This window comes from Piliocolobus tephrosceles, chromosome 20, assembly GCF_002776525.5.
Source record: "Piliocolobus tephrosceles isolate RC106 chromosome 20, ASM277652v3, whole genome shotgun sequence".
NCBI lineage: Eukaryota > Metazoa > Chordata > Mammalia > Primates > Cercopithecidae > Piliocolobus > Piliocolobus tephrosceles.
This window is the reverse complement of record NC_045453.1, coordinates 42,329,187-42,354,692: the sequence shown is the minus strand read 5'-3', so window position 1 is coordinate 42,354,692 and position 25,506 is coordinate 42,329,187. Positions and strand designations below refer to the sequence as shown.

Sequence of the window (25,506 nt, the reverse complement as noted above, 5' to 3'; positions counted from 1 at the left end):
GCGCGCTCTCGGGTAAAGCGGTCCACCCAGGCTTCCGTGGATGGAACGGGTGCGCGCTCTCAGGTACGCAGTCCACCCAGGCTTCTCTCAGATACTCAAGGGCATTACAGCAGCAATTGTCCCGCTCTTTGCTGGGTCACCAGTTTGTCACCCTGTCTCCTGGGTCATTTCCATCCAGGTGCATTCATACTGTAGTATGGCTCATCTTTAGAGAACCTTCTCTTGACTCCGCATTTACTTCCAGCTCCCACCTCTTTTCTCAGCTTTCATTCTACATAGAACTCTTTACGAGAGCGTCAGTGCTCACTGTCCCCAGGTCCCTTCCTTCGCTTCTTCTGTTGTACCACTCTAGCCAGGATACTGCCCCGGAACTGATTTTGACAAGATCACCGATGACCCCCCGTTTTTAAATCCAGTGGTCAGTCTTTGATCCCCATATGATGTGATTTTCTAGCAGCATCTGACATTAAACCAAGGGTGGGGCCCTTCTGAATGCAGGGCCCTGTGTGACTGAACAGTTTGGGTGTCACGAAGCCAGCCCTGGAACCATGCTGATCTTGGGTGTCATGTCACAAGAGACACGAGCTTCCACTGCCAAACACTCCAAGATCCCAAGGAATAATTCCAGCAGCTACAAGGGTCCCGGCATCGCCTGAGCCAGACCTCTGTTCAGGACTTCACGTGGGCTGGCCTCATCTCAGAACCCTGACCGGCCTGTGAGATGATCACTTCCTGCTTCACCGCCGCGGTACGCATGAAGTCGTTTTATGCTTTTTTTTTTTTTTCAAATTATAGAAACTGAGGCACGGAGAGATGGAGTGATTTGTCTGTAGTCACAAAGCTTGAAAGTGGGGAGCCACAATTCACTCCTGGTCTGTCAAACACCAGGACCTGTACTTGTAGCAATGACTGTAATAACCTCAGAATGTATCTGTGTAGAAATACAGGCATGCATTAATATTCTAGGGTTACTGTAACAAAATACCACAAACAAGATGGCTCGAAACAACAGAAATTTATTGTCTCACAGTTCTGGAGGCCAGAAGTCTGAAATCAAGGTGTGACAAGGCTGTGCTCCCTCTGACGGTGGTAGGGAAGTAGCTGTTCTAGGCCTCTCTCCCGGCTTCTGGAAGCCTCAAGCATGCCTTAGCTTGTAGATGCATCCTGCCAGTCCTCCATGCTCACACAACATTCTCCCAGAGTGTCCTCACATGGTCCTCCACGTTTCCCCTCTCCTGTTGGATTGGGTCTCATCTGATGACCTCATCTAATTTAGTTAAATCTGCGTAGACCCTATTTCCAAATAAGGTAATATCCAATGCTATTGGGGTGAGAACGCCAACATATCTCTTTGCAGGGACACAATTCAACCCGTAACTAGGTGTAAAATTAGAAACTGATCAAATATCCAGGAAGTGTGACCAGTGCATGTGATCAGAAAACAGAGTCAGGCATTCTCAGCAGTAAATATTTATTACAGGTCAAAGGGCCAGGTATGAGTTGCCTTCTTGCCTTGTTCTGCTGTTGTTGGGGAGGCCTTAGCACCTTCTGAGGTGGGTGAAAGCAGAGAATGGGAGCTGAAGGCTTAAAGAAAGGGTTAAGTGAGGTGGGTGGTTCCAGAACTTTGGTTTGGTGGCATCCTGTCTATGATTTCTGGCTGGTTTCTGTGATCTCTTGATGGTACTCCTGGGTGCCAGGTACATCTCTTCAGAGGTGTTGATGCTTAATGAACTGCAACTTCTCCTTCCTGCTGGCCGAGGTGCGTGAGAGGCCAAATGACTGTATTTGGGAGATGTGCAGTACAATTTCAAAATGCCTGATAATACAGTGATTCTGGTTACAATCACTATTAAAATCACATCATGGATTGTGATAATAAAAATAAAGTAATACGATGCACTAGATGATAAATATTATAAAATATTATATACGTATAATAAAGATAAAAGAAATAAGTTTAGCTTCATATAAAATTCACCATCGTGCCCTTGATTTGCCCCTGACCAGCACCCAGTTCCATGACCTTGGAGCTTCTGTCCCATGGAACAACTGTGTTTATGGGCTGTCAACCAGCTACCATAGGCAGGGGGTAGAGGCCTTTATAGGCTCCTCTCTTTTATCTCACAGGGAATTTTTAAAGACAGAGCTTAGGTTTCTGAACTCAACTTACATAATGCATCTAAAATGACATAAATATGAATGTATCTCCCCTCTTACCCCCGAGCAGCCAAGTACCAGTTCACTGAATCAGGAGAGAGCCCTAGGATTGCTGAAGCGGACAGGATGATGAGGTTGCATAACGAACTCAGCACAACCCAACTCTGATTGATTTCTCCAAAGGAAGTCAGATAGAAATGTGGACTGGGTACGCTGTATTTTTCTTACAGTAGCATATTATAAAAGCAATATTTTTGCAACTAGAGAAGAAGCGGGAAAAAGATTAAGAGCCAGAGATTGCAGAGAGGAATTCCAAGAGAATCTTTAGTCAGAAAAAGCCATGAGTCTCTCTTGTCTTCTGCCACTGTGGCATGTAAAGGAATTGAAAAGGCCTTGAGAAAAATTATTCATATTGTAGAAAAAGGACACAAGGGAGTGGGATCCATGCATTTGCTCATCAGATCACTATTGAGTACCAATTATGTTGTCAGGCATCGAACAGGCAGGGTACCCGCTTTTGTACTTCCCTGAATCTCCATGGCCATTGTCCCATTCCAAGCCATTGTTCTTTCTTGTGAATAGGATGATGTCATAGGATTTGGTGTTACAAAGTTCATGCTGACTGCTGATCACAGACAGCGTTTCAGTGGAGCAAGAGTGGCCTCAGTGAGACCAGATGGCGGAAGGCTGTGATCATTCCGAGACTGGTCCCAGGCTCCAGGAAAGAATTGGAGGCAAAATTTGGAGAATGACCCAGCAAAGCTGTGATGAATTAGATGTGAGGAGAGCAGAAGAGGCAAGGATGGCCCATTACTGACCACCCACGTTCATGGAGGCATTATTTAAGGAGATGATCAATCTGGGAGGAAAAGAAGCCAAAGCAATACAGAGTTCCACTTTGTATGTGTTAAGTTTGATGAGCCTGTGAAAACCCAAGGAGGTATTAAAGATCTGGGAGTCTGGAGCTTGAAAGAGAGCTTTGGGCTACAAATGCATTGTCAGTAGTTTTTAGTATATAGAAAGCCTAAAGAGGATAAAATTGTCTAAGAAAAGGATATGGAAATGTTATCCTAGGATTAACTTGTGTAACAGGATGGCAATAAGTGCAAAATCTTATGTTGCTAACTATGGCCTCCAAAGTCTGTAAAAACGTGGCAATGCAAGGGTTGACTACTGGTTCATTTTGCTAAATTGCATATCTTCCCTGCAAATGGAGCCCCCATTGAAATCGGTATTTCGGATGTTAGCATCTGGCTCCCTCTACTGCAGTGGGTTTCTGACTGGTGGAGGTATGCCTGCCCTTCCAATGTGGGGCTGAGGACACCACCTGATTTCAACAAGAGACTGTAGGTAGACTGCTGAGAGGTGAGATCAGTAATGAACGTCATGAAACCGAAGATTTATTAAGTACATGTGTGTCACTCATATACTTGCCACAGTCCATGTGCTATTTATTGTATACTTACACCGGTCTTAAAGATGAGTATTCCTACCCATTTTACACTGGAAAGACAGAAGCTTAGAGAACACAAGCATTTGCTCAAGTTCATGTTAATCAGTTGTAGAACAGGTCTTGGACCAGCTCTGTCCATTGACAGAGCCCAAACTCCTAAGTGCCAAGCTGTACTGCTTCTCCTGAAGCCAACAGCCTAAGAAGCATGTCCGCCCTGGGGCCCTCCATTGCTTAGCTGAGTGTAGGACTCAACTGCAGTCAGGAGCCTCACTCTCCACAGGCGGTCAGAGCCTCCAGCTTTGCTCCGACTGAAACTGCAGAAAAATACCCAGGCAATCTGGTTTTACAGTTTCCTTCTGAAATAGAAATACTAATACTAACAAATATTTTTGTGACGTGTATAGCTTATTAAAGACTTACCCAGGGGTTCTCTGGCCTCAATCTTTTATGTACCCTAAAGTCAACCATTAACTTCTTTTCATTTCCTTGGTATGTAAACCAAAAATAAAATTCTAAGTCCCCCAACCAACTGATGGACCCCTCCCCTTGGCTAAAGGCATTCCAAAGTTAACCAGAAAAACTAGCTCAGGCCATGATGGGAAGTGGGAGTCGGACATGCCTCATTATACCCTCCTCGCTTTTGGAATTCAGGCACAGCTGACCAACATTAGCATCAGCACAGAAACCTTAAGACTGATAGAACAGATTCTTTAAGTCTGATGAGAAACATTTACAATCTCTTCTCTCTGAAGCTTGCTACCTGGAGGTTTTATTTGCATGACAAACTTTATTCTCCACAACTCCTTATTGATTCCAGGTCTTTAGATAATAACTCTTGCAACCAGTTGCCAATCAGAAAATCTTTGAATGTGGCCAGGCACTGTGGCTCTCACCTGGAATCCTAGCACTTTAGGAGGCTAAGGCAGATGGATCACCTGAGGTCAGGAGTTCGAGACTAGCCTGGCCAACATGGTGAAACCCCATCTCTGCTAAAAATGCAAAAATTAGCTGGGCATGGTGGCGGGTGCCTATAGTCCCAACTACTCGGGAGGCTGAGGTGGGAGAATTGCTTGAACCCAGGAGGCAGAGGCTGCAGTTAGCTGAGATCAAGCCACTGCACTCCAGCGTGGGCGACAGAGTGAGACCCCTTCTCAAAAAGAAAGAAAGAAAGGAAGGAAGGGAGGGAGGGAGGAAGGAAGGAAGGAAGGAAGGAAGGAAGGAAGGAAGGAATCTTCCAGGAAGGAAGGAAGGAATCTTCCAATCTGCCCACAACCTGAAAGTCCCCTCCCTTCCAATTTTCCTGCCTTTCCAGACAAAACCAATGTACATCTTACATGTATTAATTATGTCTTACATGTATTGATGTCTTATGTCCCGCTAGAATGTATAAAACCAAGCTGTAGCCTGACCACCTTGGGCACATGTTCTCAGGATCTCCTTGGGCTCTGTCTCAGGCCACTGATCACTCATATTTGGCTCAGAATAAATCTCTTCAGGTGTTTTACGGAGTTGGACTCTTTTCATTGACAGATAAAATAGGAAAAGGAGTGAGGGAGGAAGGAGGAGGTGTTCGGGGTGGGTCCATCCCGGAGGGAATTGTTTTATCCTGGCTTCTCCCTCCATCATTCATGGTAGAGTGTTGGTCTTTTTAAATGTAGGAGGTTTAGAAGAACTGTGTGCTCAGGGCCAGAGAACACAGGGACGGGCACAGGTGGAACCCGTAGAAATCTCAGGGGAAGAGGCTCCAAGTGCCTGAATCTCTTTCCCTCTTCACCCCACTAGGCCCCTTCTGCTTCATGCTCATCTGCCCCACTGGGGCCTTTGGAGCAGGGTCCCACCTATTGAGAAGCCTAGGGTGGGGGAGCCCCAATGTATCTTACAAAGAAAGATGCTGCAGCTCTGCATTCTTCCACATTTCCCCTCCATGCCAGGAGATTAAAATTCCACACTCCAGTTACTATAAAACTGATGCATAGGATTTAATAGGCTTTTATAAATTGTTGATTAGACCTGACCTCTGCGTCGCCTCATGGTTCCAGGAAATGACCATTTAAAACTAATTCCTCAAGTAAATGGGGGCTGTCTTGCTGCAGAGCAGAGACATTCACCATGATTTTTCTTATATTAGTTTGTATTCATTTCTGGCTGAGAAGAGATCTTCCTTACAATAAACGGGATTTTCTATTCAAATGGAATTTTTAATTTCTCTGGTTTAGTGTTCGTTCCAGACGAATTGTGAAATGCTGTGAATAAACACTCAAAACACTGGTGTGGAGCAAAGGCTTGTTTTGTGGCCTTCCTGGTTTTTTAATTTTGCCGTTTTTAAAAGTCAAATGTCACTTTTTTAGGAGCCACCAAAATGTAATTGAATTTGGGGAGGCTTTGGATGTGTGATTACAATCAACACACGCTACAATCCATAGTCTTACTGGTGTGTTCCAAATCCAAAGAAATTCCTAAAAAGGCAAACAATGCTACAGAAGCTGTATTTTCAAAGGAGGAAAAATGCATGCCTTTGTTTGGGGTCCACCTGAATATATTTTTCATTTGCTTGGGAAGGAAAAACAAAGTCCTCTGATACAGAAGAGGTAACTTTAGAAATGCAGAGGGCGTTGCCCCGGGCATTTATAAATTGCCTGCATGCATAAGGCTCCCTGCCAGGTGCCACAGAAGAAGTAGTGTTAAGGGTTCAGACAAGATGGCGAATTCCAGTTGCCTGAGTATTTACATAGACTCAGAATTTGAGATAACAAAAGACCCTAAAAATCACTGAATCATATCACCCACTTCTACAGAAGGAGACGCTAAATCCTAGAAATGTCAAATTATGTGCCCAAGTGCTTGTACTTAGAGCATTTATTATTTTGGGACTGTTAGTTGTGTGTGAGGCACTGTGGTGGGAACTTTATCTACTTTATTTAGGGTACTCACAGTTTTGTGGGGTGAGTGCCTTGATCCCCACTTTACAGATGGGCAAACAAAGGCTCTGAGAAGTTAAGTGAACTGGTCCCAAGTCACAAACCTAATAAGTAGTGCCAGAGCCGGGGTTTGGAACTAGAAGTGCTGACTGCAAAGCCCAGCATAGACTTTCCATGACACATCCCAAACACGGGCTGATTCTTAGCTTGGAGCAGACGCTGGGTAGGGAAAACCCTGAGCTTCTTTGGGGCCAGGAACTGGGCCATACCAAGTAATGGGATGGTGAACTGGGGACAGTTGGAGGAAGGACATCTATTCTGAAGTTAGGGAACTTCTGGGACCTCGGAGGGCCCTCTGGGGTACAAAGAAGGAAACCGAGGCCCAGAGACACCACCTGAGTTGCCTTACTAGTGCCTGGGACTGTACTCCCAGCCCTCCAACTGCTACAACTCCTGGGGTTCCCCTTCTCCATTTCCTCACAGCCGAAACCAGCATCGGAGCATCTGGGTCCTGATAGAGAGTAGAGTTTGGACTAAGAACACCACTAAGTCAAAAGGCAGAAATGTCCGTAAGGAAATTACAAGTAACTTAAAAGAGAAAATAAGGCCATGTGGGTGATCCAGCGAGAGCAATAATGGTAGTGATGGGAGGATTCATCCTCTTGGATCATCACAAATCTGTAAAAAGGAGACTGAGCCATATTCTTGCAATTCCAGGTCCAGCTCAGAAAGGTGTCTCAGTGAGAGGATTGAAGGGTGTTTGACTTCTGGCTCAATTCTAACCTAAATCCTGCCAGTTTTACATAGCAAATGCTGTATCCTGTGTGTCAAGGTGATAACAGGCATTCAAAGGACAGATTTTTTAAAAATCCTCCTAATTATTGATAATATCGTTAATATTTATTGAGCGCTACCATGCGCAGGTGCTGAGCTAAGTGCTCTTCTCTGGACCAGGCCCTGGGCTGGGTATTCCAGAGAGATCATCTCAACTCATTCTTACAGCACAGTCCTCAGGGCACGGGTCACTAGAACTGCACCTCAGTGGGGTATAACTAACTTGCTTAGGATGAGCAATGTGGAAGCTGAGATTTGAATAAGAAAGTAAGGAAGTAAGAGAATGTAGAAGCTGGGATTTGAATAAGAAAATGTGTCCAAATTCCAGGATCCATATTGACTCCCAGGATGAAAAACTGATTCATTCTGGGCCATGCTTGTCAAATTGCAGCCAAGCAGAGAGCCTCAGATAAATGTCCCCAGACCCAAGCACTGGAAAAACAAGTATTAGTATTTTTCTTACTTGAACACTTTGAGATTTTCTAAAATAAGACTTTCAGTGGTTAGACAATCTAGTCGTGCCTTGGCTTTCAAAAGTATACCATGTATTGCTTACAAAGCTCGAGTTAGTGTGATGGATGTGGTTTTTATTGGTACCAGCATGTTTTATGCCTCCAGGGAAAGAATACATGAAATCTTTGGTTTGTCTAAGCATAGCAAAACCAGTCTATTTCTGGAGGTTGCGGTGTTTGCCCTAAAGAAGCGATGTTATGGCTTCTGTAATAGTTGAATCATTTTCTTTCTGCGATCACCTCATTAACAGATAATAGCTTTTATTTCTGATTATAAAGACAGTATCTACTCATTGTCTATGATTTGAACCATTCAGAAAAATACAGAAACAAAAATACAAAACACCAGTGCCTCATTGACTCAGCTCTTGGGCCAGAGTGTAATGTGATTCAGAGCATGAATTCTTAATGTGGAAGATATTCCTTGAGAAATTTCACTTATCATGAAGGTAGCTATATAATTTTAAGACTGCATAGGCCTAGAATTCAGTTAAAAGGAATTAAAATAGCAAGGAAATAATCATGACCTAGGGTTGTTTGTGAAGACAGCTTCCGATAGTGGTCACAAATTGATATGTTTTGAGAAGCAGTGCCTCTTTAAAAATACAATCACAAGGGACCAGGTGTCCTATTCTCTGCTCAGATATCACATGCCCTGCTACCTACTGAAATCTGGGTGTAATGAGCTTCTCTTAAAGTAGACCAAGCCAAGTGGGAATCAAAGGTCTCGCCATGAGTCCACCCAGTGGCCAACACTGTGTTAGTGGAAATGCCCAGTGCTCAAGAATATGACTGGTGCTGAAACGAAAGGCCAGATGGGGAGGTGGGACAGTGTGATGAATAAAAACACGTGTTCTGGAGCTAGATGGCCTCTGTTGCAACCCTCGTGAATCCACTTACAAGCTGCGGATCTCTGGGCAAACTAATTAACCTCTCTGAGCCTCAGTTTCTTCATACGTAAAATGAAAATAAGAATAGCACCTGCTTCAAAGGAGAAGATTAAAGGAGCTATGCTACATAATACTTGAATTTAATTGGCATAATGAGTGCACTCAGCATTTGTGCTGTGGCTTTACATGCAACAAGGTCAATAATAGAAAGTCTTGAAGAATAGGAAGGAAGTTCATTTTATTTCAGTTCTTCTAGTAATAGAGAGATGAAAGGGTGGTTGCAGCCTGGCCAGATGGTTGCATTTGTTAGGAGAGGCTAACAAACCCCAGACTTTCAGGGGCTTGTAAAGAAGAGCCACTCAACCCACATCCACTGCATGATCTTGGTTGGGTGGCTCTTCTCCAGGTGGTAATGCAGGGATCCAGGCTGTTTTTATTTTGTATCATGTCATCTGGAACATATAGTTTACAAGGCTATTGCAGAAAGGGAGAGAAGGCTGGAGACACATGGCATCACTTTAAATGCCAGGTCTGAGGGTGGCATATATCACTTCCACCCATATTTTACTGGCCCAAACCCAGTCACATAGACCGTCCCCAATGCAAGAACATCTGGGACATAGAAGTCACATGGATGGATGCTCAGTGGGCAGTGGCTGCATGTTGTAAGGAGTGTGTAGAAATCACTTATATTGCCAAGAAAGAGAACATGGATAATGACTGCAATAGGTGACTTTCTGGAGGTTAGGAAAACTCCTTGTGTCCTGGCTTTGGGGATCTGTTTAGAAAAGCAGCAGTGTTGCATCATCCAGGGAATCTGACATCTGCATACCCTTTACCAAGTGACACGATCTCTCTGCTCACGGCAACCCCCGTCTTCTGGGTTCAAGTGATTCTCCTGCCTCAGCCTCTGGAGTAGCTGGAATTACAGGCATCCACCACCACAGCTGGCTAATTTTTGTATTTTTTTTGTAGAGACGGGGTTTCACCATGTTGGCCGGGCTGGTCTCAAACTCCTGACCTCAAGTGATCCACCTGCCTTGGCCTCCCAAAGTGGTGAGATTAAAGGCCTGAGCCACAGCACAAGGCCTATTTACCAAGCTTTTTATAAGTGAGGCAAAGAGCTATGAAGGAAGATCATGTCTTGTTTTTTGTTTTTTTCAAGAAAAGTGTTTCCAGGTATTCATCTGTGGCCAATCCTCATTAACTCTGTGCTTGCAATTACTGTGCCCCCTAGAGCTGGGGATACAAAACCTAAAACATATGTACTGAAGGTTATTGATGACCATGCATCATCAAAGAACGGTTCCATTTCCCATGATAGGTTACTAAGGTAGCATAATTTGGCTTTACATTGTAAATTAAGCCCTAATTTAAAAATCTGTTTTATTGTTTGAGGTGTTAATGTTGGAGGTGTTAACCCTTCCTTATCTGGGCTTGCACATGACCGGGATCCACAGGAACGTTTCAGACAAAGTTGAATGGAGAATTATTCATGAAATATCCACTGGATTGATCACACTAGATTGGTCTGTCTTTCCCACTAAAACTCTTGAAGGAAAGGTCCAGATCAAGCCTATATGTTCCTTGCCATATGCCTAGCACCTAAGCCAATGTCAGGCATGAGATATGTATTTTAAAATGTTAGCCAGCCATGGTGGCTCACGCCTGTAATCCCAGCACTTTGGGAGGCCAAGGCGGGTGGATCACATGAGGCCAGGAGTTTGAGACCAGCCCGGCCAACATGGTGAAACCCCGCTTCTACTAAAAATACAAAAATTATCCAGGCCTGGTGATTCACGCCTGTGGTCCCAGCTACCTGGGTTGCTGAGGAACAAGAATCAATTAAACCTGGGAGGCAGAGCTTGCAGTGAGTTGAGATGGACTCCAGCCTGGGCGACAGAATGAGACTGTCTTAAAAAAGCAGTTAACTATTAAAATGTTATTATTGAATAACAAAGTTTAAAAATAACTGCTGATTTAATTAACCGATGTCCCCAAGAATTGGAAAAAGCCTGATTCTGCCTGTAAATGTACGTCTTCTCCTGTGTTCTAAATGGCTCCCTTGCTCCTACTTGGCATGAACCAAACTCATCAGCTTCGTATGCCAGTCTCGCCTCTTCCTCTTCTAAAGCATTACCCAGGTTGATCTGTCCCTTGTCTTAATTATTAAGACATTTATTAAGACAGTTATTTCCTCCCTGGTACACAGATGTATTGACTTCACGGCCATTCAACAGGTGTTTGACCGTTTGACTGCATCTCCTGCCTACCTGTGTGCTGGCTGCCCGGCTCAGGCCTGCAACAGGGGGCGCCCAGAATATCCTAGCAGATTTGGACAGTGAGTGTATGAAGAAAAGCTCAAACCATTTCCATCTCTCCTTTTAGTATGTGACCCCACCCAGGAATTCAAAGAAGCGGCTGCCTAGGTCAGTGGTGGGTTCTCTTGAGTGCCCCATGGTGGTGGTGGGTGGGAGTCTATAAATCCCAACTCTTGCTCATCCTGGTGGTCGTGTGTTGCTGTATCAGATCATAACACAACAAATATGTGTTACATTAGAGTGGTAACTGGAAAAACATTCCGTGTTTAACAGTTTATTTTCATACGGTTTTCTCAAACTAAATTCCTGCTCATTTATTAATCCCACAAACATCGGCATAGAAGTTCCTGTGTGCACAGGCCTTTGTCATGGACTGTAGATGGCCCTCCCCATCACTGCCCCTTTGAGTCTCGGCCATGGCCACACCAGGGTTCTCTGCACACTCCCGTCAAGGCCTTCTCATGGGCTTCCCTGGACCCCCAGGTTTGTGGATGTCACATCCAAAGCCCCCTCTCATTCCTGCCCTGTTTGGATGGGGACCTGGCTGAGGCTGTCTTCCAGTCTCTGACCTGGGTGATTCCTGTCCAGGCAACGGCTCTGGGTGGCTGGAGGTGAGGCCCTGAGCTGGGGAGCTGTGTTGATCTGAATTCGTCCTGAAGCCGGCTCTGAACAAGGATTTGATTCGAATGCGAGTAGTTGATTGGGAGAGTGGTCCCAGGAAACCCCTAGGGAAGTGGGGAGGTGAGGCAGGGGAGCGAGGCAACAATATGAAGAGTGTTATCAATCATTTACCCCATGGACAGCTAGAGCTTACCCGTGCCGAGGAGCTGACTGTCCCACTAGGGGTCAAGGTGTGGATGATGCAGGGCAGGTGTTCACATTCACTCTCTTCAGTTGTAGGTTGAGGGCTACTGGGGTCTGGGAACTGATTCCCAGCATTTCAGGCCTCTCCCTGGGAAAAGCTCATTCCAAGAGCCAGAGGAACCCTCAGGCAAGGAGACGGGGATGCTGGCAGTGTGGAGTCCAGCAGGCTGTTGTGGAAGAGGGGACGTGAGCAGCACCTGCAGTGTCTACTCCGGGCCGGAGGCCAGGTTAGCACAGTGAGACACTGGCGGATACAGTGTGTCCGAGCAGGGCTGGCACATGGCACTGGATGGCGCTGCTTGAAATTGGCAAATTGCCTGCTACCCCAAGGCAACTTGAAAATCAGTTGTGGCTTTGCCAGTAACTCCTGCAACCTGTAGTTTTATTCAGGATAGCAGATGCTATCAAGGGGGCTGTGCCCTTTGCTGATGTGGTTGAGGTAGGAAGTTTGCTTGTTTTGGTGATGGCTGATGATATGTAAGAATTTTAGCTTCAAGTATGCTATAGCGGTCAGAAAGGAATTTAAACAATTGTGTGTGTGTGTGTGTGTGTGTGTATGCATGTTAGTTATTACAAAAGGTTTCTTGTTTAAAAAGCTATATATATTGTTGTACTAAGAAATGCTTGTATTGTGAAGAGCAAATAGATTTGGGTAAATGGATGTTTTAGCACAGTAAATGGCATTATTATTTAAACGCATAGGGAACTCTGGGTTTCAGTAGAATAATGGTGGTTGCCTACATCCAAATCTCTTACCTTAACTTAAAAAAATTTACCCAAATCAACAAATAGAGCAAATAAAACCATTGTTTACACAAGCCCCCGGGATTACTAAGAGACAAAATTCTACAGACTTCAAATGTCCTGTAAGTAGTGAGAGAAGCACCCAGGTCCAGTCAGGCAGGCTCTGGAACCCGCCCCTGTCTAGAGCGTTGGGCGGGGACCACAGAGGACAAGTGGAGATGGGCAGGAGTGTGCAGAGCCTGGGGTGATGCAGCCCAGATCACGTCACCTGTGGAAAGACAGGCCCCATCCTGAGTGGGAATACCAGACGGTGTGAGACTGGAGGCTACAGCCGTAGGAAAGGCGAGATTACTGGGAGAGACGAGGGAAACTAGGAAGGGAACTGCCCCTTGGCGACTTGGTGATATCCAGAAAGAAAACAAAAAGAATAAAATAAAGGGTGCTTTACAGATCAAAGAAAACCAGAAAATTAGACATGCTCCCCCTATTCTAAAGTAAACACAATGAAGAAATTACACTTCACACTATCAACGGTAGAGGGCGCGTCTGAATCAAGAAACCTAGTTAGCCACCCACACACTGTCCCCTGCCTACATCAACTCTCACCCACAATCCAATAAAGAAAACAGATGACAGAAAGAGCAGAAAGTGGCAGACAACGTGCAAGCAGAGCTGCAATCAGAAGAAATGAGTTTATGAATCTAAGCATTCCAGCTAGTGAGTGTTCTCACCCCTCTACACACACACACACACCAGAGCAAAAGAAAACTGTAATGGCATTCCAACACTAATTAAATGTCCTAACATAAGAATTTTCATATGTTAAAAAACCCAACCTTTAATAAAAAAAATCAGAACTAAAATGGGCAAAACCCAGGACGATGTGAAATGAGAGTTGACTGAACTCCGGAGAGGACATGGAGAAATTCAGTTTGCAGATACTTGTGCTGCCAGACGGGACATCCTTTCAGCGGAAAGTGAATGGACCAGAACTTAGCACCTTTTCTCTGTTGCCTTTTCCCATCCACGGGCCTATGTTTTCTAAACCCCAGCCCGTGGCAAGCATTTCTTATCCATAAGCGTACTGACTATTTCAGTGGGGAACACTGTGAAAAGCCAATGTTGGCTATCATTTTTACTTGCCAAGTTCTCTATTATATGAGACTGTAGGAAATACCCAAATACTTTCCCAGGGAAAATCAAGTTGAGTGGATTAAACTTTCCAAGGAGAGCTTCATTCTCCTAGGTAATATGTCGAACTTTCAGAGATAAACTTTTCAGAGATGTTTCCAAATTATAATGAATGACTATAATAAATCATGCTGTATTTTATACCTTAAAAAGTAATTTTCATACATTATATTCATCATTAAAGTTGTAGATAAGTCAAAGTAACACATATGATAGTTTCTTCCCTGCCTCTGTGTGACCACAAGTAGCTTAGAAATGCTTTGCCTTGGTTTATACATGTGAAAAATGAGAATGGGAATGGCTTTCCCCTCTGTGACATTTCCAGTGCATTGCTAACTTCAGTCTGTGGGACAGATTGTATTTTTCTAAACATAACCACAATGTCATCACCCATCCCACACCTTCTCCTAGGCACCTCCTTATCAAGAGGTAAAGTTGAATGCCTGTCCCCTTGAGTCTGGGTGGGTTTGTGTCTCACTTGTACCCAATAGAATGCAGCAAAAATAATACTGCATTACTTCTGAGGATAATTTGAAAAGAAAAAGATAATGCAATTTTCACCTTGCTGTCTGGTGCATTCTTGCTGGAATGCTGAGCTGCCATGAAAGCAGATTCTGAGGCCACCATACTATGAGGAAACTCAAACTAGCCCAGGCAAACAGATCACATGACAAAGCCCTGAAGCTACATGAAAAAAGAGAGAGATGCCCTAGCAGTCTCCAGCTGTTCCAGCAGTACCTTCCTGCTCCCCACCCCCACACACTCTGCCTTTTGTTCCAGCTCCAGTTACCATCTGGCTGCAACCACATTTGAGACTTTGAGCCAGAACTACCCAGCCAAGCCCTTCCTGAATTCCAGACACTCAGAAACCATGGCAATAATAAAATGGTTATTGTTTTAAGCCACTGAGTCTTGCGGTGACTTGTTATATAGCAATAGATAATGAGGATGCCTGAAGCGTAAAGATGCATGAAGCCATCATTTCTAGGGAAAGCAGTGTGACTGTGCCTAATACCTTTTGCGGTAGTGTTGTTTTGGATAATTTTTATAGAGGAAGTTGATAGGACAGGACATGTCTCTTTTGGGAAGAATTATATTCCTCTCTAGATTTAGCTTACAAGCTAACCCTTCCAGTGGAAAAGAATTGAGTTATTTTCCAGTGATTTTCTGTTTTTGTACTTGCAAAGCTTTGTGTATCCATTGCTTTTGGTGAAAGTAAATGATAGGATAGGGTACTGGAGAGAGCTGTTTATTTTGTTTCTGGATGGGATAAAGCTAAAAGGACATAGGGACTAAGAATGTGGCCGCTGGTCTCAAGGATTTCTAATAAAGCCCAACATTGGGTAGCTCTCAAGATAATTCTATGGTGAGCAAACATATTTAACATTCTAGGCCACAATAAAGAGAAAGACTGGCCGGGTGCGTTGGCTCATGCCTGTAATCCCAGCACTTTGGGAGGCCGAGGTGGGTCACAAGATCAGGAGTTTGAGACCAGCCTGGCCAACATGGTGAAACCCCATTTCTACTAAAAAATACAAAAATTCGCTGGGCATGGTGGTATGCGCCTGTAATCCTAGCTACTCAGGAGGCTGAAGCATGAGAATTGCTTGAACCCAGGAGGCAGAGATTGCAGTGAGCCAGTGCACTCCAGCCTGGGTGACAGAGCAAGACTCCATCGTAAAAAAAATAAAAATAAATAAAAAAAAAGAGAAATTACCTCAAATGGGGGGCTGGAGGGAGAAGGTTTTATTCCTGATGGTGAAAGTGTAGTGATTAATGTCATGCGGTCAGACGGTTTGAATCCTAGCTCCCTCACTTACTGGCTGTGTGACCACGGGCAAGTAAATTAAATTTATTTCTCATGCTTTTGTTGCCTCTTCTATTGTTATGATGGTTATAGCAAGGATTGAATGAAATAATAGACATGAATGGCTTAATACAATATTAAGCATATACTGAGTGCTCAATAAGTGGTAGCTAGTGTTATCATTATGTTATGCTCTCTGGATTTTGTATTTTAAACTCCAGATCCAGAGACATAGATCTAATAAGGGGAAGATAGACAGTTCAGAGATTAAATTGCTTGACTCAAGCATGTGTTACTGGCGACCGTGTTACTACCCTATGCATTACACAAGACAATTTCAGATCTACTCCATCTGTCCAAGGTGATAGTCTTTTCCAAATAGAGGAAGACTTCCTCTATCAGTAGTGTGAAGAACTACACCCCTCCCTAACTTGAATTTCCGAATAAGTTATTGTGTTTTTATTGTAGAATTTAACATTTAGATTAAAAATACCTAGTGTGATCTCAGCAAACTACCATTGAAAGGTAACCACTTGAATCTGACAAAGGGTATGTGCAAGCCATATTGAATGGTGAAATACTTACTGCTTTCATTCTGATGTATGGAATAACACAAGTGTGTCCTATCGCTTTTATTCACTCTCACCTTATAGCACCTATCACTCTGTCACCTGTATTCAACAATGTACTGGTAGTCTTACCAGGATACTAAGGCAAGAAAAAGAAATAAATCTTATTAAAATTAGAAAATAAGAATTGGCTGGGTGCATTGCCTCATGCCTGTAATCCCAGCACTTTGAGGGGCAGAAGCAGGCCGATCACTTAAAGTCAGGAGTTCAAGACTAGCCTGGCCAACATGGCGAAACCCTGTCTCTGCTAAAAACAAAACAAAACAAAACAAAAATACAAAAACTAGCTGGGCATGGTGGCAGGCACCTGTAATCCCAGCTACTTGGGAGGTTGAGGCAGGAGAATCACCTGAACCCAGTAGACAGAGGTTGCAGCAGGCTGGGATGGCACCGTTGCACTCCAGCCTGGGCAACAAAGCAAGACTTTGTCTCAAAAAAAAAAAAAAAAAAAAAAAAAAAAATTAAATTGCCATTACTCAGGAGTTAAAATACTAGTAGCAAGTAGAAAATTAATTAGAAAATGGGATTTACAGTACCATACAAAAATAAAAATTAAATTGCTTGACTCAAGCATGTGTTACTGGTGACCGTGTTACTACCCTATGCATTACACAAGACAATCTCAGATCTACTCCATCTGTCCAAGGTGATAGTCTTTTCCAAATAGAAGAAGACTTCCTCTACAATAGATGTGCAAGAACACCACACTAAAACTACAAGACATTGAGAGAAATTAAAGAAGATCTAAATAGATAGAAGGACATACCATGTTCATGGATTGAAATATTTTAAAGATGTCACTTCCCCCCAAAGTGATCTACAGATTCATCAAAATTTCAAATAAGTCCAGCAGAGTTATTTTCTGTTTAAATTGGTAAGTTAATTCCAAAATGTAGGTGACTGAAAAAAATTATAAAATTCAAAGCCTTATTTAAGAACAACAACAAATCTGTAGCTCTTACATTACCAATTATCAAGACATGCTATAAAGCTACATAATGAAGACTGTGGCATCAGAATAAGGATAGACAAATAGGTAAATGGAACAGAAGTGAGAGTTCAGAGACAGATCTACAAGGTAATGCAGTATCTTGGCTTACAACAAAGGCTACACTCCAATTAAGCAGGCATAGAGGTGGGAGAAGAGTCTTTTCCACAGATGGTGCTAGTCAGTTGATGTTCCTGAGGAAAATAATAAAACTTGATTCCTATGCCATACACAAAAATGATTTTATGATGGATCATAGGCTTAAATGTTAAAACTAAAACAACCTTCTAGAAAAGATATAAGAGAAATATCTTCATGAACTTGGAATATGCAAAGATTTTTTAAATTAGTACTTTTCACTTAAGACGTCTGCACTTTACTGTACGTTAATTATACTTCAATAGAATTTCCTCTCCTTTGTCTTTTGTTATGTGACACTCTTAATTTTCTTCCTAGTCCTTTATGATTTCTCTATCTCAGCTAGTTTGCTTTATTTCGTACAAGATTCTTTCTGCAGTTTACTTATTTTCTCTTGCTACAGTTGGTATCTTGGGCATCTTACCTATTTGTAGTTTTAACTGCTTGCTTCCTGTAGGTGGCTTTTAGTCTTGTATCTGTTGTTCCAATCTGCTTCCTCCTGTGGGGTCATAGGGCTCTCAGGGACATCCAACTGTTGCCTGGTTCCCTGCCGTGTGCTTCAGTCCCCTCCCTGCATCCCCAGGGGTTTTTCAGTCTGTGCTCTAATATTTTGATGAGGAGAAAATCAACCAATCCCAAAATGCTAGCTAGAGATTCCTTGTCTCTAGTTATAGTTTGTCTTCCTCTAATTTCTGCCCTTTGGTTCTCCTCTTGTATGTTACTGATCAAGTCTGATTCCACTCACATGACAGAGCCTTCCCTGCTTTTTCTTTCCTCCAAGTCAATCATCCAAGACTCCTTCAAACATTTTTTCCTAAACACGGTCACATATTTCATTTCTATCTACTTCTTGACAGGCCCCAATTTTATTACAGTTCTATCAAAATGTGGCACCCAGAATCAAACAGAAGGCTTGAAGGTGATCTGGCCTCTATACACCATCATTTCCCTCGTTGTAGATGTGTTGTTTTCTGAATATAGACTTATTTATTTGTCTCTAGTAATTCTTCAACTGCCTTTTGTATTTCTCAATCTGGATCTCCCTGGAAACCTCAGACTCAATTTATCCAAAAATGAAATAATCATACATCCACTGACACCAGCAACTGCCCCAGTCTTACAAGGCCAGCAAGTCAGGTTGCCTGCTTCCCACTCAGATAACTTGATCTCTAGCCTGATTATTTAGGGGGCAGCTATTACTCCACTCAACTTTCGTTCTCTATTTGTGTATGTGGGTTTAGGGAAGGGGAGGTTTTATCCCAATACGAAATATCCATTTATTCCTGTTAATTTTTCAACTAATGTTAGACTTTTCAAGTTGGACTTAACTTATCTAAATATAGGATAAGCTGGGCTCTGTGGCTTGTGCTTGTAGTCCCATCTACTCTGGAGGCTGAAGTAGGAGGATGACTTGAGTCCAGGAGGAGTTCAGTGCCAGCCTGGGCAATGTAGGGTGACCCCAGCAGTAAAAAAGTTAATAAAAATAGAATAATCATCCACTTGCCCAAACCAGTTTCCCCTCCCAACTTCCTTTTCCTTTGGGTGGCCTTATCTGGCCCTTCTTCATGTCTGTCACCTTTGTTGTTTGTTGAAGCCCATATTCCTTAGTTCAGGTCTCTCTTACTTGCCCTAAGTGGTCCTTCCACCTCCAGCACTCCACTCCTACTCTGAGATGGTCACCAGCTTCCATTGGTTTACATTGTAAAATGGAAACCCTTCCCTTTGTGCAGACCATGACCTGGCCTGCCTTTCCATGTGAATCCTCAATGCCCCAAGGGCTAACCAGTGTTCTAATGGTTGTACCTTGGCACAGCTGCTTTAAACCAAGTGGTCCTGTCTAAACTAAAATGCCTTTCCCTACACTTCCCAGCCAAAACTACACTCGTCTTCGGCATCTCTTTCAGATGGCCCACATAGAAAAACAGGACTTCATGTGCATTCCTGTAGTGTATAGCTTAGACCTTGAACAAAATCAGCAAGTGATTTTGAAATTGAATAAACGAATAAATTACTTATCCCATTTCTTTAATTGGGAAAAGAGAATTAGAAATGATTGGAAAATTATCACAGATATGTATGTATTTCTAAAACTCTTGGTCATTTCTAAAGATAAGGTTTCCAATAAAGTGAATGAATTTATTTGAGAAAATAACTAAAATACAATTCTGTGGATGTTATTTAATTTACTCTTACATATTTAAGAAGACACCAAAGAGTATAATTTGGGAGTTACAGTGCTAAGGCTTAGATAGTTTAAGGTCAACAAAATTCTTAGCTTGATCTTTGAAAGAATACCTGATCTGCCAAAGAGGAGATGCGCCCCCTGCCTCAGATATTATTACGTGGAACTGAGAAAAACTTCATAAACTTGCAATAACATGACTTCTCCAGGGAAAGCAGAGACCATCAGTTGAGGAAAGTTAACTAAGAAGTTCTTTTTAAAGTAATCTAAATTTTCTTCATTACACAAAAGTCTTTGGAAAGGGAATGAAAAATATAACACATATAAATCCTCATTTTTTATAGGACCCTTACTTTCTTTTTCCAAAGATAAATTATTCTTTGAAATAAGTATTCCTAGAACTGTTAACAGGAGGCATTTTGAGGAAATGCTCATATTCTCATGCAAAATCAGCATTGGGGTTGCCTTAGTGCAACTAGTAAGGCTTTATTTGCCTGTATTGTGTCCACTTCAGGCAACAGGTAAGGAATAAAGTTATCTAAACTTACCTAAAATGTTCATGTTTTAGAATTACCCATAATTATTATCTTCATTCCTTTAATAATGTTGAAAAGGAAATATGTAATTTTTTTCCTTCCCTCCCCCATCCAGCTTTTTCTCAGGTGGTTTTCCATGGTTGGGGGAAGAGGAAGGATAAGTGGGACTCCTTCCAGGGACATGGCCAGAGTAGTTGACAAGGTCAAGTTGACAGTATGAGCTGAAAGAAAGAAATTCTTATTTGTGGGCAGAGGAACTGCCTGTGAAGGTCTTCAGGGTCAAATTCTACCACAGGGGAAATTACACTTCCAGCCGGCGTGGTTTGGCTTGGCTTTTTAGGGTCTACCTGTCTGTAATGGTCACCCTCATCAATGCACTTAATTCTCATTTTTAACAGCAAAAATATATCGTTTTAAAAGATGGTGAAAGGAAGATAATCAAATATATAACATGTTTACCTTAATCAAATATTGACTGAGACCTCATAGTGTCATTTCTCATGAACATTTAAACAAGAGCAGAATCCACCGGGGTCATCAGAGGGTATCATGTGCCTGAAACAAAATGTCAAAGCAGTGGTAATAGGATGCAATGAGTGATGGGTATTGTGAGAAAGACACTTGAACTAAGGTCTGGAAACTGAGGGAAGCGAAGCTCACAGGAGCAAGGGGTGCCTGCCATTGAGGACTTGGAGCACACATGGGGAGGTGAGGCAGGAGCCACCATAGGGGCTAAAGATGATTTGGTGATTGACAAGCCAAAGAAGACTCAGCTTTGCCACTGACCAACACATAGCGTTAAGAAGGTCACCTCACCTCTTCCAGCTACAAAATGAGCACATTCTATTACACCTTCATAGGCTGCCAGGGTGATTTGAGGGAGGAGGCGGCTCAGCATAGTGCCTGGCATGGAATCCCTTCTGAAGACCTGCTAGCAATTGCCTATTATGTTTTGAGATGGATCTTAAAGGTTGGGCAGGATGGTGACAGGAGATGACTGCAGAAGGCAAGATATTTTAGGCTAAGCAGCCACTGTGTGTGTGTGTGTGTGTATGTGTGTGTGTGATGTTCAGAATATAGCCTTGTGTTTGTGTGTCTGTGTGTTCAGAATACAGCAAATACACCAGCCCAGCCAAGAGGTGTTGATGACCAGTAAGACTTTGGGAATTATTCGATCAGGCAGCACTGTCCAACAGAACTGCTTATGTAATTTAAAATTTTTTTGTAGTCACATTTTAGCAAGTTAAAAGCAATAGGTAACATTAATTTTGATAAGATATTGTGTTTAATTCAATATTTCAACATATGATCAATATGAAAATTTATTTTTGAGGCATTTTCCTTTTTTTTTTTTTGTATTAAGTCTTCAAAACCTGGAGCATATATTCTACTTACAAAGCATCCCGATTCAGACTTGCCACATTTCAGGTGCTCGATTGCCACGCAGGGCCCGTGGCTGCTGTGTTGGATGGCTTAGCCATAGAGGGGCTTTCCTGTGATAATAGCATCGTTTTCCTTGAATGTTAGTCTTTCTCTCTCTCGTACCCCAGAGAGGGAGATGGCAATGCCTTTCTCTAATACGATTAATTTAACGAAAATAAAAAAAGGAAAGGAAAAAGGGAGGGAGAAAATAAGTACTCCAGGGCACTGTCTTCACAGCTGGCCTAATCCTGAGGTTTTCACAAATGAAAGCTCAAAGGGTTTAGGGAGATGTTGGAACATTCTTTGACCCTGTTAGATTATACTAGCAGAGATGCTCTAGAAATCTTGCACAAAAAAACTTATTTTACTTTGAATAATTCCAAATTTTCCAGGTTATTAAGATTACGGAACAATGTTTTAACGCTTTCTAAGGTTGGGAATTCATCGTTTTATAGGAAAAGCTGTGGGAAAAGACTGGACGAGCCTAGATTTGGGTTCCCCGTGGTAGCTACTGATGCATTGCTAGGGTTGCTAGATAGGGAAGTACAGGAAATTGAAATGAGAAAGCTCATAGCTGGGTGAGTAAATTGTTAGCCTGAGCCAACACCAGATATGGGGTCCCGTCATGAAGATAACACGGGCAGGATTAAGTACCTAACGAAAATCAATCAAATTGGTTACTGAATCTTTTCATCTGTGAAGCTTGGATACACTAAGGCAGGATGAACTGAACCAATTTTACCTCCTTTAAGAGAAGATCAGGGAAAATAATATACCCAAGATCACAATTAAGGATCCAAAGAATAATGCATCTATAGTCAACACATACAGAATAGAAAAGAAAGGCTTTAGTGAGAGATGAACTCCACCAATAGCAGCATTTCAAAATGACACCCAGCAAGTGGCCTGCATGTGCAAATCTTCAAAAAGATTCAGTGGGCTGGGTGCAGTGGCTCACGTCTGTAATCCCAGCACTTTGGGAGGCCAAGGCGGGTGGATCACCGGAGGTCAAGAGTTAGAGCCCAGCCTGGCCAACATAGCAAAACCCCCATCTCTACTAAAAATACAAAAATTAGTCAGGCGTGGTGGCAGGTGCCTGTAGTCCCAGGTACTTGGGAGGCTGAGGCAGGAGAATCACTTGGACCCTGGAGGTGGAGGTTGCAGTGAGCCAAAATCGCACCACTGCACTCCAGCCTAAGCAACAGAGTGAGATCCTGTCTCAAAAAAAAAAAAAGATTCAGTGATACTAGGTAATGATGAATAACGTACATACGAACCTTCTAGATGATGCTATCAAAATATGTGGAAAAATAAGCAACTACTTCAGTTTCTAGAGTTGTGACTCCTGGATTAAGAAAAATTAAACCTAGTTGGTATTTCATTTTCTTCAACCTGTTATTACCTTGTAGGTTTTAATTTATAAATTTCTTTATAAGGACTTCAAGGTTTCTGATGAGAACGGCGACTCAGAATTTCTCACAACGCCTCGCACCTACTAGATGTTTGATCAACATTGGTTAGTTCATGAATAATTCTGATCAAGACAATCCCCTTCATAAATTTGGCCTTCCTCCATAGAAAAATTAAATTAAAATTTAAGACAACTTAGAATTCTCAAAGTTAGAAACACTTTAGTTGTCTTTAGAGAAATTCTGGTTTGTTGAGAAACCAATGTAAGTTTTAAATGAATTTTCATTTCTCTTAGGAACACAACCCTGTTAAAGTTCAATAACCCATTTAAAGCACAGGCACTTTGCTGAGGAAATGCTCTTGTGTACACATGTGGTGACACTGGCCCAGGAAGGTCAGGACAGCATCCCAGGTTGTTCCAGCTGCTTAACCCGGACTCGCAGGGAAGTCTCAGTCAATCTGTTTCTGTTTTTAATATGTGATTATATTTCTTCTTATGGAAAAGCACCGTTTGTAAGTGGCTATAGTGTTTTAATTTTTGTAGTGATGTTTTAATTTCTGTAAGATGTTATAACATACATCATACATATTCAGTGCAAGTTCAGTTTTCTGTCTATTTTTTAGGTTGTTTGAGTTTGACTGTTTATTGTAGTTTTCAAAGTAAAAACCCCTTTGGAAGTTGACCAATAGCATTTTGCCTGGTGAGTTTTTTCCCCCTCAGGTCCTCAGAAAACTTAGTTTTAAATACCTGTGGATGCTACTGAGCAATATTAATGAAAGTTGGATATTATGATCAGCTTTTATTACCCTCTATTTTGCCCATGAGATAAGGGTGTCAGAGATCTAAAGCAATACAGTCTGATGTTAGAAGGGGTTCTAGTATGGAAAACAGCCTAACTATTGAGATCCTGCACGTGACAGCAAATCCCCTTCTCTATAAGACCAAATGAGCATTTTTTCAGCCTCCTTAGAGTGCCATTGTGTCAAATCCAAATTGGAAATATATCCTAGAATGCTAAAACTCAGTCAACAAGTGTTAAAATGCACATGCCCACCCCATGCATCATGGGCAAAGGAAAAAAGACCAGCACCCCCAAACAACACACACTGAAGCAATATCACTAAGCTCCAAGAGCTCTATGTTTAAGGATCCACAATGTCATCATTTAAGGATTTTTCAAATAGGCAAAATGCCACAAGAAAATATGAAACACAGGGCTGGGCGCAGTGGCTCAGCCTGAAATCTTGCTGTGAGCCGAGACTGCACCATTGCACTCCAGCCTGGGCGACAGAATGAAACTGTCTCTAAAAAAAGAAAGAAGAGAAGAGAAAGGAAGAGAAGAGGAGAGGAGAGGAGGAAAGAAAAGAAAGAAAAGAAAAGAAAAGAAAAAAGATAAAAGAAAGGTAGGTTAGGGCAAAGTGTAACACACACGGGCACGTACACATCCAGGAGGAATGGTATATAGGAGTTTGACCTTTTCTGTTTTGTAAAATGAAGGATTTGGTCCATAGTAAAGATTTTCAAAATGAGCCTCTATATGGACTTATTCTCAGGGATCCACATACCCTCCTTTGGAATGTCTGAAATCCAGTATGTTTTTATGTCAAGGATAACATTTACTAATTAATCAAATTACATTCTGGACTAACTAGAGCAGTGTTTTTCAAGCTGTAGGTCATGACCCCCTAGTGAATTGTGGTTCATTAAGGGGTGAAGTTCGGTACGTCCAGGGTTATTTTAAATAAAAGTGAAAAAAATGGATAATATTAGAGTATATGGCTGGTAGCAACAGTTAAGTATTGTTCTACAAAATGTTTGTTTCTGTTTTGTATGTCTATGCCTGGGTGTGGATCATGATGTGAAATGTATTTATTACCATGGATGGAAGTCAAACGTGTTTGAAAGCTACGAGTCAATAGATTCCTGTTCTCAACCTTCAGTGCACATTGGAATCACACAAGGAGCTTCAAAAATAGGGTTCCCACCCCCAGAGGCTCTGCTGTTTTGGGGTGTACTCTGGGCTTGGAGCTTGCTTAAAGCTTCACAGGTGTGCAGCCATGGTGGAGAATCCCCAAAGAATTGAGCCTTGGGACCAAGTTCTGCCAAGTAATTTCAGTGCCTGCCTCTGAGTTTGAGTTTATTTAATTTGCCTTGGGGCCAAATCGTCCCATAAACTGAGATGGTTGCAAGGTATGAAGATGGCCAGAGGAGGCTTCACACGTAGTCAATGTTTGTTTGTTTTCCCCTAGTGAAGGCCAAATGCAGTGTGATGGGGGCGAATGAATGAAAGCTGCCCAGTAATTCAGGTAGAGAAATGTAGTGGGAGAATTCAAAAAGAGAGTGGAAGAGATTGGAATAATTTGAATTGTGTGAGCAATTTCAGCTGCCATTCCACTCAGCGAGTGAGTGTCCCAGCATCAGCATGACGCAGAGCACTGGAGTCTGCTCTTCCCCCAGGTGGTCTCAGTTTATAGGTACCTATCACTAGTATGAGCCTCTGCACACAGCA

The 25,506-nt window shown here is 42.5% G+C and overlaps 1 protein-coding gene across 5 annotated transcripts in view; it reads left to right on the top strand.

The window, feature by feature from the left end:
- The window catches only part of RIN2 (Ras and Rab interactor 2), a 249,322-nt gene that overhangs the window by 15,344 nt on the left and 208,472 nt on the right, over window positions 1-25,506 (top strand). The window contains exons 1-2 of one of the 5 annotated variants that reach the window (XM_023217764.2): window positions 63-748; window positions 2,228-2,365. The exons of 3 other annotated variants lie outside the window; for them this stretch is intronic. The gene's annotated coding sequence lies outside the window, so the exon portion shown is untranslated. Of the gene's footprint in view, window positions 1-62; window positions 749-2,227; window positions 2,366-25,506 lie in introns of those variants that run through there. One more of the 5 variants, XM_026456113.1, reaches the window with a different exon arrangement.